At 45.8% G+C, this 13,816-nt stretch overlaps 1 long non-coding RNA gene across 1 annotated transcript in view; it reads left to right on the top strand.

Annotated features, from left to right (window-relative positions):
• LOC134561095 (uncharacterized) overlaps positions 1-13,816 on the top strand; it is a 141,159-nt gene that overhangs the window by 85,513 nt on the left and 41,830 nt on the right. The gene's annotated exons all lie outside the window — the stretch shown is intronic.

Genomic DNA, 13,816 nt, shown 5'->3' with positions numbered 1-13,816 from the left:
GATACCCAACTTTTGGGATACCCAAATTTTGGGAAATCCAACTTTTGGGATACCCAAGTTTTGGGATACCCAGATTTTGGGAAATCAACTTTTAGGATACCAAACTTTTGGGATACCCAAATTTTAGGATACCCAAATTTTGGGAAATCCAACTTTTAGGATACCCAACTTTTAGGATACCCAAATTTTAGGATACCCAAATTCTAGGATACCCAAATTTTGGGAAATCCAACTTTTGGGATACCCAGATTTTGGGAAATCAACTTTTAGGATACCAAACTTTTGGGATACCCAACTTTTAGGAAACCCAACTTTTAGGATACCCAAATTTTAGGATACCCAAATTTTGGGAAATCCAACTTTTGGGATACCCAACTTATAGGCTACTACAGCTGAGTTGAGAATGCAAACCCAAGTTTTAGGACCCAGCTTTTAGCAAACCCCAACTTTTAGGAGATTACAGCTGAAAGGTGAACAAGGTTCACGCTCTCAGCCTCTTTTCCTGTAGACACTGCAACAATAATGTAGGGAATAAAAAAAACCCCAAAATGCTCAGATTGTGCCTTGCTCCACCTCTTTGCAGAGTTTCTCAGGAATTATCTGTGTTCATCCATCTTCTCCTCTCCCTCTGGGCTGTTAAATCTTTTCCCTCTCTGCTCCAACCAAGCCTTTATGTTGTCTTTATAAATTGCTTTTTTTGTCGTCGTTGAGTGTGACTGAGGTTTGCAGGAAAACAATCCCCCTCCAAAGGAGCTGGACCAAATGGATTCCCTAAATACAGAATTGGAATAAGGGTGGGGAAACACCTCCTCTAGGGGAATTGGGATCAGAAAGATTCCCTATATAAAGATTTTAGAATTAGGATATAAAATAAAGATATATGAACACCCCTTTTCAAAGGAATTGGGACCAAATGAGTTCCCTATATACAGAATATAAACTAAAGATTTAAAATAATGATATATAAACACCCCCCTCCTAAGAATTGGGGCCAAATGGATTCCCTAAATACAGAATATGGAATAGAAATGTAGAATAACAATATAGAAACACCGTTTCCAAATGAATTGGGACCAAATGGATTCCCTATATGTGGAATAAAGATTAAAGATATAAAATAAGGGTATAAAAACCCCTTCCTCAAAGGAATTGGGACCAAACGAGTTCCCTATATACAGAATATAGACTAAAGATATAAAATAAGGATATATAAACACCCCCCTCCTAGGAATTGGGGCCAAATGGATTCCCTAAATACAGAATATGGAATAGAAATGTAGAATAATGATATAGAAACACCCTTTCCAAATGAATTGGGACCAAATCGATTCCCTATACATGGAATATAGATTAAAGATATAAAATAAGGGTATAAAGCCCCCTTCCTCAAAGGAATTGGGACCAAATGATTTCCCTATATACAGAATATAGACTAAAGATATAAAATAAGGATATATAAACACCCCCCTCCTAGGAATTGGGGCCAAATGGATTCCCTAAATACAGAATATGGAATAGAAATGTAGAATAATGATATAGAAACACCCTTTCCAAATGAATTGGGACCAAATGGATTCCCTATATATGGAATATATGGAATATAGATTAAAGATATAAAATAAGGGTATAAAAACCCTTTCCTCAAAGGAATTGGGACCAAATAGTAGAATAAGGATATAGAATAAAGACATATGAACAGCCCCTTCAGAGAAATTGGGATCAAATGGATTCCCTAAATAAAGAATGTGGAATAAGGATATACAATAAGGGTATATAAACATCTCCCTCAGAGAAATTGTGGCCAAATGGATACTCTGTATCCAGAATATGGAATAAAGATGTGGAATAAGGATATACCTACACCCCCTTTAGAGGAATTGGGATCACAAAGATTTCCTATCAGAAATAGGATAAAGAATATAGAATAAATAATGTAGGATAAAGAATATAGACTAAGGATATGGAATAAGGATATATGAGGAAGGTCCTGCTTTCAGAGGAAGCAGGACCAAACAGATTCCCTAAATACAGAATATAGAATAAGGATATATAAACCCCACCTGGAAAGGAATCAGGTGCAAACAGATTCCCTTTATCTGGAATAAAGCCTGAGGATATGAAAAACTCAGACAAAATCTGGGGGACTGCAAAATTCCATCTTGCACACAGACCTGGCTGTTGACAACTCTCCTCTCTTTTCCCTCTTTTCCCCTTTTAAACACTTTTTTTTTTTTGACTCCCATCTCCTCCCTTATCCCAGCTCCTGCTGGAAATGCAGGGATCCTCCCGAGCCCGCAGCCCCTGCTGCTGCAGACAGACAGACGGACAGCCAGCCAGCCTGCCGTGCCCTGGAGAACAGCCCTGCTCAGGAAATGTAGCTATTTCCGCTCTGCTTGCAGTCAGGAAATGAGGAGGAGGCAGCACTGGAGATATTTTTTGAATTTGACAGGATTTTTTTTCCCCCTCCCTTCGGAGCAAGGAATGCTCTGGGCCTGCAGCAGGGGGGGAAACGCGTGGTGGTGCCGGATTTTGGGGTGGTGCCGGATTTTGGGGTGGTGTTGGATTTTGGGGTGGTGCCGGATTTTGGGGTGGTGCCGGATTTTGGGGTGGTGCCGGATTTTGGGGCGGTGTTGGATTTTTGGGGCTGTGTCAGAGCCAGGTTAAGAGCTGGGGTTTGAGAGCAGAAAAAAATGGGATCAAATGATCCAAATATTCCAAGCCGAAAGAGTAAACATGACCTCATAAAGCGTCTCTGCTCCCCTTGCTGACGTCCTCGTTCGCTTGCTTGACTTAAAACCAATTTTTTTTTTGAGTTGGTTTTGGTTTCAGTGTTTTGACATGAAATAAAAGGATTTCAATTAAAATTTAATCATTTTAATTCTGTTCAGAATCCAGAGCAGCACCTTTAGGGTGCTGCACGTGTGGAAATTCCCATCCACTGCACTGAAAAGGGATTCAGCTCCCACATTTCAATATTGGCCCACTTTTACATTCATTTTAAATAGACTTTCTTCAAATTAATCTCATGAGATTGTAAAGCAGTCAAGGGTGCTTTAGTTTTAATGGAAGATGTGTGGCTAATCCCCTGGATTGCTGTAAAAATCTCCTTCTTATTCGTGGGAATATCCTGGAAATTCCTACTGCAAGTAGTGCTTGAAACGCTGCAAATGTTTCCAGTGGAGGTGGAAAAATATGAATGGTGATCATTTAGTGGTGTTTGAGAAATTTGTTGGTTTTAGAGTTAAACAGAAGATAATTCTTGCAAAATATTTCAAATTTAGCTATTTTCAGAAGCAGGCCCACACTTGGTCCGAAGGAAGGTTTTCCTCTTTTCTTCCTAAAAAAATACAGTCGATCAGAATTTGCCATTTCATCAAAATATTGACTATTTCAAAAAGGCAATATATTCACTAGGGATGGATTAAAAGAGTTCTGCATCGACATTGGATTATTCTTTAATATAGGAAAAAATAAGAGTAAAGCTATAGTCAAAACTATGTAGAAGTAAAATGCAAAAAATAATTTCTAATGAGATATAAACCCTTTGTTTGGAAGTTTTTGAATGGAGTTTTAAAGGATTTAAAGGTTTTTCCTGGTGTTATTCCCCGCAAAAATGTTGTTGCACCATTATCCTGATTTTTCCCAGGATGTTTCCACCACGGTTCCCTGGAATTTTGTGGGATTCTGGCTGAAATATGAGCTCCAATTGTTGATGTTTTGGAACCAAAATCCCGCCACCACCTCGGGAAGAGCCTCTGCCCCAAGCGTGGCTATTCCAAGAGTTCCTACAGCAAACCTTTCCCAAGGAAGGGATTTCTGGAGCACCCCGGAGCAGCCAGACCTGGAGCCCCAGGCGTGGCCTCCAGGGGTCAGAAATGTGTGCCTGACATTCCAAACTGGGATCCAGCTCTGACATTCCAAACTGGGATCCAGCTCTGACATTCCAAACTGGGATCCAGCTCTGACATTCCAAACTGGGATCCAGCTCTGACATTCCAAACTGGGATCCAGCTCTGACATTCCAAACTGGGATCCCAGCTCTGACATTCCAAACTGGGATTGCAGCTCTGACATTCCAAACTGGGATCCCAGCTCTGACATTCCAAACTGGGATCCCGGCTCTGACATTCCAAACTGGGATCCCACCTCTGACATTCCAAACTGGGATCCCAGCTCTGACATTCCAAACTGGGATCCAGCTCTGACATTCCAGATGGGAACATCCCAGTCTGACATTCCAAACTGGGATCCCAGCTCTGACATTCCAAACTGGGATCCAGCTCTGACATTCCAAACTGGGATCCAGCTCTGACATTCCAAACTGGGATCCCAGCTCTGACATTCCAAACTGGGATCCCAGCTCTGACATTCCAAACTGGGATCCCAGCTCTGACATTCCAAACTGGGATCGCAGCTCTGACATTCCAAACTGGGATCCCAGCTCTGACATTCCAAACTGGGATTGCAGCTCTGACATTCCAAACTGGGATCCAGCTCTGACATTCCAAACTGGGATCCCGGCTCTGACATTCCAAACTGGGATCCCACCTCTGACATTCCAAACTGGGATCCCAGCTCTGACATTCCAAACTGGGATCCAGCTCTGACATTCCAAACTGGGATCCCAGCTCTGACATTCCAAACTGGGATCGCAGCTCTGACATTCCGAACTGGGATCCCAGCTGGATTTTCGTGCACATCCTCGGTGTTTCTCCTGCGGTTCCCAAAATCTGCTTGGCTGTGCCACGCCGTGTTTGGCTTCCCCCAGGTGGAATCGTGGAGGGGTTTGGGCTGGGAGAGACCTTAAAACTCCTCATTTTGTGTTTAGGTTGGCAAAGGAAGTTCAAAGTGCTTTTGGTGCAGCTCAAAGAGCAGCAGAGCCGTGGATTGTGGGTCTGGAGAGACAAAAAGGAGGGAGAAGAGGTGAAATTATTCTCTTGTGGTCATCCAGAAGGGAAACAGGAACAGATAAATCTGACCCAGCTCGTTCCCTCAGCACCCAGCGCCTCCCAAGCCTTGTCCCAGCTCCCTGACATTCCCTCTGAGCTCAGCTGTGGCCAAGGAAACGCAAATATTGTTCCTCAGACGTGCAGAGCTGCCCAGGTCCCCACAGCCTCCATCCCAGCACCACCCAGCACCCAAGGGGGCGTCTGGAGGCTCCAGGAGCCCCTCGGGATTTTTCCTGGAGCCTGCAGGAGCAGCCCCCGGCGCGTTTGGGTCGGGTTTTCTGCGGCAGAGCACAGGAAAAACATTTGCTCATGAGGCAGAGCAGGGACACGGTGCCAGAAATAGAGGCTCCCGCCGAGGCTGCAGGATGTTGTGTGGTGTTATCATATGATTCATCCACTCTGAGGCTGAACAATCAGCAAGCCCAAGGCACTCTCACTTTCACGCCCTCTGACACACATTCCAGCGAGGACAAATATCCTCTGCATGAGTAAAACCTCCGGGCTGGGGTTTTTAACTCGGAAAGGTCACTCTGGGAGCGTTCAGATGTCGAGTTCGGGCTCTGCTGCCCGGTCCTTGAGTGTGGGGAGGGTTTCTGGGAGCGCTGTGACGTGCTGGCTTAGAAAATCCTTTCTGGATGCTGATCACAGTGATGGCTGTGGAGAGGGACTCCAGAAAGGCCACGGTGGAAACCACTGAAATCAATTACAAAGAGAATAAATCTGGCCCAGATGTTGTGATACAACCGAGCTGAAGGCAGGAGGGAGCTGGGCTGAGGAGGAGATCCAGGAAAGCTGGAAAAGGCATGGCCAGAGGCATCCAGGGGCTTGCAGGAAGGTTCTTCTCATGAAAAATGTTGCTTGGTGGCAGCAACAACACCTGGTACCAGGTGAGCAGCGGATTTGGAGACTTGTGGCACATCCTGAATGTCCCCCAGCATGGAGAACAGCTGGATAATGGATGAGCTTCCATGCAATTCCTTCCACTGGAGGTGTTTTGTTCTTTTCCCATGGTCGAGGGCCACCACTGGCTGTGCACTCGGTGGTTCTGTTTATTTAATTGAATTTCATTTACTCCTGGGCCCCCTGTCCGAGCTTGGCTCTTGCTGCTGGTGGCCCCTCCAGGCCTGGGCTCTTTTCCCTCGCAGCACTAGATGGCAGTGTAATGGCAAAAACCTCCCCTGCCGGGCAGGAAAAAGCCAATTTCACCCCCAAAACCACCCGGGATCAAATTTAAAATTTGAAGACGAAACAAGCAAACCTTAAAAAAGCCTCCCCAAGCTCCTTGAATTCCCACAACCAGGACAAGCTCTTCACTGATGACCCAGTGGCACAGGAGTGATGCAAATTTATGCCACCCACAGATTTGGCCCACAGCAGCAGCACGGCCAAACTTGTACAGAATATTTGGTCAGGAGATTTGGGTGAGGTCTAAAATGCAGAAGCACCAAAACAAACAAACACGATATTTTTCTTCAAAATGAAGCTCGTAATTCTTTAGCAGGATCATGTTTGGAGTTGCTTTGCAGCCCCAGAGGTTGCGGTGCAATAAATTAAGCTCATTTCAGATCCCTGCAGGATTCAATCCCGATTTTGTGGCCCAAAAAGGGGATTTAAGTGGTGCACAGGTTTGATTTTCTGTAGGGAAAATTCCATGCCATGGAAGCACACGGGGTACGTGCATTCGTGTCTGTTTTCTGAGGTCTGGATTAGCGCCCTCATTTATGACCAAGCCTTTAAAAAAAAGGGAGGAAAATGTCACAGTATAGAAAAATAAACAGGGTAAAAATAAATGGCAGAAAGAGCAGGCTGAACATGGCCCTTTCTGGACGTCACCAGGAGAGCTGCTGGCCCGGAGCGAGATCTGAAGGTCTTTGTTAGGAAACGTTATTGCTGAGATTTTCACTGTTTGGATTTCCTGTTTTCCTCACTTCTGGACCCTTTAACTTTTGTAATCTAAGCAGGGTCAGGTCTGGTCATCCGTGGGGAAACAGGCTGGCTGTGAACAACAAGTGCTGCTGTAGGTGAGCGCTGGGGAGGCGCTGGGGCCAGCCAGGATCCTCAGCACAGGCTGCTCTGACCTCCTGGGCAAAAGACTTCCCTGTCTGGATGAAAAATACCCAGCCTTGATTTTGAAACGTTGAGTGATGGAAATCCACCTGCTGTCCTTCAGGAGAGTCTGCAGGGGGGGATTGCCTTTGGCTGATAAAAATGAAAAACCAAATGTCTTGGTTTTGGTTTAATCTCCTGGTGGTTCTACCTGCCTGTATTTCTCATGGAATTTTTTTTGTACAAGTCTTTGATGCCCTTAGATAATGATATGCTCCAAAAGATGTTCCAAGAGCCATCATCTCCCAGCTAAGATGTGAAATCTGATGGGAACCAACTGATCTCTCTCAAAACCTGTAATATTTTTAGGCTGTGTCAAAATCCATTCAGGTCTGACCATCCACAAACTCCCCAGGCAGTATCAGTGTCATAAATGCTTTTAGCAGTCCTGGGCTGGAGTGGGGACTCTCCGTGTTCCCATTGGGCATTGGGACAAATTTCCTTGCAATAATTTAAGCAAATTCAGCTAGAAGGGATGAAGTGAAAGCAGTGTCAAGGTGCAGGACTGAAAATAAAGGTTGAGGAGTCCCACCCACTTGTTGGCAGGGGATTATAACCCCATTGTGGTCGGGGCTGTGTGAGGTTCTTTGTCACTGTGTAATATTTAACAGTTGCTCTGAGGGGAGTGATTAAAGCTGTACAACGTGGCCAGGTACCAGGTGAGCCTGGGAGTGAATCCATCAGCTTTGTGTGGAGCCTGAAGGAACAATGCCGAGGTGTGCTGAGCTCATTTTCCCTCCTGGACGTGCTTTTGGTCTAAGATTAACTTGGTCTTGTGTCCCCATCCCTGGGGAATGACCAGGAACTCTGCTGGGCACCATCAGCATCCTTCTTTTCCTTTCCACCATTCAGTTTCCTACCTCAAACACTGATTTGGGCCATTGGCTCTGCTCTGAAAGGTGATCTTCACATGGCTGAAAAGCTCCATTCCCTTCCCAATTATCCACTGGCTTTTCTCTGGGTTATCGTGGCACAGCTCATCCATCAGTTCTTTGGGACAGTGAAATCGTTCTGGCTACAATGAAATTAAATTCAACTGGGAAGACTCTCATAGGGTAGGATTTGTGCCAGGACCTCCACACAACATTTTGGTTTTCACCTTCAAATCCACAGGTGTAATTGATGCTGTGCAGGCATTTAGGGCTGCTCATTTATGGGGCTGTCTTGAAGGAAGGCAGAGAAATCACCTGGGGTTGTATCAGTGTCGTTCCTGTAAAAGATTTGGGTCCGTGCGTTGATGGATGGACAACGCGTGGTTCCAGTGAGGTTCTCAGGAATCTGAAGGTGTCAGGGCACACTGAATTATGAATTACTGAACTTTGTGTGAGTTCTTTGGGACAGTGAAATCGTTCTGGCTACAATGAAATTAAATTCAACTGGGGAGACTCTCAGAGGGTAGGATTTGTGCCAGGACCTCCACACAACATTTTGGTTTTCACCTTCAAATCCACAGGTGTAACTGATGCCAGGCAGGCATTTAGGGCTGCTCATTTATGAGAAATCACCTGGGGTTGTATCAGTGTTGTTCATCTAAGAGGAGATTTAGGTCCGTGGGTTGTTGGATGGGCAATGCGTGGTTCCAGTGAGGTTCTCAGGAATGTGAAGGTGTCAGGGCACATTGAATTATCAATTACTGAACTTTGTGTGAGTTCTTTGGGACAGTGAAATCGTTCTGGCTACAACTGAAGTTCACAACTGGGAAGACTCAGGCTTGGATTTGTGTCAGGACCTCCAAACAACATTTTGGTTTTCACCTTCAAATCCAGGTGTAACTGATGCCAGGCAGGCATTTAGGGCTTTTCTTCTCAGGAATCTGAAGGTGTCAGGGCACACTGAATTATGAATTATTGAACTATGTGTGCTTTGTAACCATGAAATCTCTCTGGCCACAACTGAAATTAAATTCAACTGGGGAGACTCAGGGTAGGATTTGTGCCAGGACCTCCACCCAGCTTTTGGTTTTCACCTTCAAATCCTCAGGTGTAACTGAGGCCAGGCAGGCATTTAGGGCTGCTCTTCTCGGGGATGTGAAGGTGTCAGGGCACACTGGATCACGAATTATTGAAGGATTTGTGCAGCAGGAGGACGCGGGGCGCTGCTGCGCTCTGGACACAGCGCTCCCACCCCTCCTTCCCCCGAGCAGGTGCCGAGGGAGCAGCCCCGGCTCTCCCTGAGCTCCAGCGCTGCTCCAGCGGGACTCGGGGATTTACAGGGCCGAGGGCCAGCAGGAAACTCCGCCCTGCGCCGCCCCGGAGCCCGCAGGGAGCCCGGAGGGAGCCGGGGCGCTCCGGGTGACTCAGAGCCGCTCCCGGGGCTCCGCTCCTGACCCTGCCCGGCCCCAGCCCCAGCCGGGATTCACCGGGAGGAAACGAGCGGTGAAAACAAAAAAAAAAAAAACCCAAAAAACCCACAAAACAACACAACCCCCCCCCCAACCCCCAAAAAACAACAAAAAAAACCCCAAAAACCCCCCCCACAAAAAAAAACCAACCCCCTCCCCAAAAAAAAAAAACCCCAAAAAAACAAACAAACAAAAAAACCCAACCAACAAAAAAAAAAAAACACACCACCAAAAAAAACCCCAAAAACCCCAAAAAAACCCCACAAAAAAACCCAAAAAAACCCCCAAAACCCCCCAAAAAACCAAAAAAGACCCGCCAGAATTTGGTTAATGCTATTCTTTAATAAACAACTTCTGGCAGGTGCCTGGCAGCTCATGATAATTAACGGGGCATTTATTGCGATCAGAAAATGCGCTGAGCTGAACAAGTCTCCGGTCTGTCCTTGGCCGGCTGCAGCCGCTGGGGTCATTATTGCCTGTCTGGCTGCGGATAATAAATCAAAGGCGTGGGGAAGCTGCAGGAGAGAGGGCATGAACTGCCCGAACATTCGGCTCATTGTGGCACCGTCCGCAGCCGCATTTTCACTGATTTCCAGCCCCGCCGCTCCCTGCAGGCGGCTGAGCTGTCCGAGTACACAGAGCTCACTTTTACCTTGCCTAAATAATGATTTTTCTATGGTGGGTGCCAGCTCTGGAGCAGCCAGGGCGAGCTCTGCGGCTGCAGAGGGGGTCAGGGCAGGGTTTGGGATGCTCGGCCGGGCTGGGAGGGCAAAAAGCAGCGAGCAGAGAGGCTGAGGAGGAAACAGGCAGGAGCTGGGGGAGTGGAGAAGGGATGACTTTCCTCTGATGTCAAAATCCCATCATCCAGCGCTCGCCGTGGAAAAGGCGAGAGGAGAAGAACGTGGAGAGAGGGAGAGGCACAGGGAGAAGAAAGGAAAGGAAAGGGTTGGTTTTTTTTCTCCTGAATCTTGTAGGTTAAGCTTGTCCACCCTGGCAGGATGGAGAGATAAGGCTGATCCCGAGAGCCAAGCCCTGCAGAGCCCTGCGAGCCCCAGGGATTGTTCCCAGCCCCATCCCGATCTGGACTTGGTTAGTACTGCCTTGGTATGAATAATCAGGGAGATGAAAATTGTCAAGAAACTCACAGCACTTTCCACAGGGCTCTCTCTTTGCCTGAGCCTTGATTTGTGGCAGTTTGAATTTCCTGCTCACTGTGTTTCACAGGATTTCTGCAAGGAGCAGGGCTGGATGGAAGTGAAGAAGCAGCAGAGCTGGAGCTGCCCTGGAGCTCTGTCCAGGTTCTTATTCCTTCCTTCCGAGGGGCTGAATATCAAAAAAAAAGGTGCCAGGTTTTGTCCTTCATGCATTTTGCTGTGTGCCGTTGCCTGTAATTAGTTTCTCAATTGAAAAAGTTTTCTCAACTGGAAAAAAAAAGGAAAAAAAAAAAAAGCAAAACCAACCCCCCACATTTTTGGCAATGGGTTGTTTTTCTAAGCAATTAATTAAGCGCTGATTTTAAAAGAATTTGAATGAATCCTTCCACTCTGTGTCAAGCATGGATTTTGTATTAATCACTTCACTACTCGCTGGCTGAATAAGGACTGAAAAAAAAAAAAAAAAAAAAAGATGCAGGGAGTAAAAATTTCCCCAGGAAATGAATCAGACGAGGAACCTATGCCTCATCCCGCCTGCTGCAAGTGAAGAAAAAGAGGATTTTGTCACTGGTGGGTCATTTTACAGACGTGTCCTTTGCAGGGTGAGTCAGAGCGAGCGATGCATTTCACAGCAGTGCAGCCACAGATGCAGCTGCAGCTAAAGACAAGCAGTGAATCAGGAGAAGGAAAATTCAACCTGTCAGATCTGCTGTGTGCCAGGCAGCCCCTGCTGCGTTTGAAACCAGTGTCAAAATTCCCTCTGGGAGCAGGGAAATCCCTTGGGACCGTGATTTCCATGTGCTGATGAGGGAGAAATGTGGATTTTTGTAAGATGGAGTTGGTGGAGGATCCGGTTTTCCCACTGGGATTTTCAATCGGATCCAGTGAAACGTGGATGTTCCCAGGTGGGCACCACCCCATTTTTGATAAAAAAAGGGTGATGGGTATCACCCCTTTGTGATAAAACACAGGTCAGGGACATCACCCCATTTGTGATAAAAATCAGGAGCAGGTGGGAAGCGCTGCTGTCTCCAGAGTTGGCTGCAATGTATTAGAAGTTTGAAGTTTTCCAAAAATGCTGGACAAATATTTATGGTTTTTTTTCCCCCAAGCACCAGCCTTTGTTAGTGTTAAAGCTGTTAAGGGATGTGCAGAAGCTGTTGTTGTGAAAGCACCATCAAGATTTGTTGTTGATGTTTTGCTTGTGGGCGAGATAATGAGATTTAGCTGAGAATTTGAGCTGAAATACGAAAATTTTAGTAATTTTCCCTGCTGCCACTTTCCCCAGCGTTTCCCAAGACTAAACCTCATTCAGTGTGTTAGTCCTTGTGGGTTTGGGGTTGCTTTAGTGAGTTTTCTGTAGTTTTCCAGGCTGTAAAAGTGTTTAGGCAAGAGGGTGAAATACTTGATGGGTCAGTGGTGAGATCACAATTTATTGCTGGCCAAGATTGCTGTCCTGGAGTGGGGTAAGAGGAATGGCTGAGGTGCTGCAGGTCTTTTTTTTTGGATAATGGTCATGTTTGGAAAGATCTGTGATTAAACCAGTTCCTGGATGGAGTGTGTGTTTATCGGTGCAGCTTTTCAGCCCCTTGCCTCAAAGACCATCCCGGTTTGCAAAGAAGCAAAGTGGCAACGCCAGGGGAAAAATAAAATAAAAAAAATAAATTTAAAAAAATTAAAAAAAAAAAAAAATTGGGAAGGAGGTGGAGAATGGCAGCTCTAGAGTCAAATTTAAATTTCCCAAGTCCTTGGCCACTTCTTTAACCACAAGTTCTCTTGTCTTTAGGGTTAAACGTTTCCTCTTAGAAGAAGAGCCAGAGGCTCTTGATTACCCATGCAAAACAAGCCGGGGCTTTGATTTGCAAAGTTTTGTCTGCCACACTTTGAAACGGATGAGGCTTAATTTAGATCCCCACCAGAAAACCAAAACTCGAGGAGTGGGGAAAAAACCAAAGAGAAAACCAAAACTCGAGGCACAGCCCCACTTTCCCTCTCTTACCCCAGGCACCATCCCCACCCTTCCCCTTTTTCTCCCCAAAAAAACCCCAAACCTCTCACTCTGAGCACATTTGGGGAAAAATTAAAGCAGTGATGTGTGCGCTTCAAGGAGAAAAGCGAGCTGCGGTAGCTGTGCTTTGACAGGTCTTTGGAGGATTTCAAGGAAGTTACACCCACTTCATTCATGATAATCGGCTGTTTAACGCAGTGTTATGAATGAAAAGGGAGCGTGTTTTGGCTTGCAGAACAACCCGCGGATCTAATGCTTCACTCGTCAAATAACCAGCCACGTTCACCCCAAAAAAAAAGAAAAAAAAAAAAAAAAGAAAAAAAAGAAAAAAAAAAGAAAAAAATTATAAAAGAAAATTTTACTTCATTCTTGAAATTAATGGCAAAAAAAAAATCCTGCAACTCCTAAATCTGCATCTCTGCATCTTCTTTTTCTGTATCTCTGCATCTTCTTTTTCTGCATCTCTGCATCTTCTTTTTCTGCATCTCTGCATCTTCTTTTTCTGTCGGGTTCCAAAAACTTTTTACCTCCCTTTCTCATATTTGTAACTCTTTGTGGCTGGAGGAGTTGGGGAGGAAATGAAAGCAGCTCTGCTGGACTTTGATGCAGCTCAGGCCAGGTCCTGGTGACTTTTTGTGAGTTTGAGCAGAGCGTGCTGAATTGTTGGATCGTTTTGGGGACAAAAAAGCAAACGGAAAGGAAGAGAGTATTAGGAGGGAATAAATTTTGATTTGGATGGATTGCAGAGGCTCTGTGGGCTCTGGCTGGGCCTGAGCAGACTCATTGATTAGGGATATATTGATTTTTGGGGGTGTTGGAGCTGGATTTGTGGAATATTGTGATTTCCTGGAGCTGCCCTGTGCCGGGTGCCTTCATCCCTTCTGCTTTATAGACTTGGATGACTCCTGGGAGGTTGTTGGAGGCCAATGCTGGTTAGGATATATTGAATTAAAGACAAAAATCCTTTGAGGGAGCCTTTTTACCTTCCATTACTTCAAATTCTTTGGGAATAAAATGGCTTTTTGGAGGAGCAACGTGCCTATCCATCCCACTGCCCCCTCCAGCAGGCAGGGAAGGGATCTGTGCCTGGGCAGGAAGGAATGCAGCTCCTCTGATCCCAAAAAACACCCACGGGTGCTTGCAAAACCTTCTTCCTCATGGAGCTGAATCTTTATTAATTGCAGTTTAGGCAGGAAGGTGTGGAATCATTTCTCTCACTGCTTCTCCTCTGGATTTGGGGTAAAAGTGCCAGCTGGGG

Source organism: Prinia subflava, chromosome 22, assembly GCF_021018805.1.
Source record: "Prinia subflava isolate CZ2003 ecotype Zambia chromosome 22, Cam_Psub_1.2, whole genome shotgun sequence".
Taxonomy (NCBI): Eukaryota; Metazoa; Chordata; class Aves; order Passeriformes; family Cisticolidae; genus Prinia; species Prinia subflava.
Note: the sequence above shows the minus strand (reverse complement) of the source record. Positions and strands in the feature narration are given on the sequence as shown.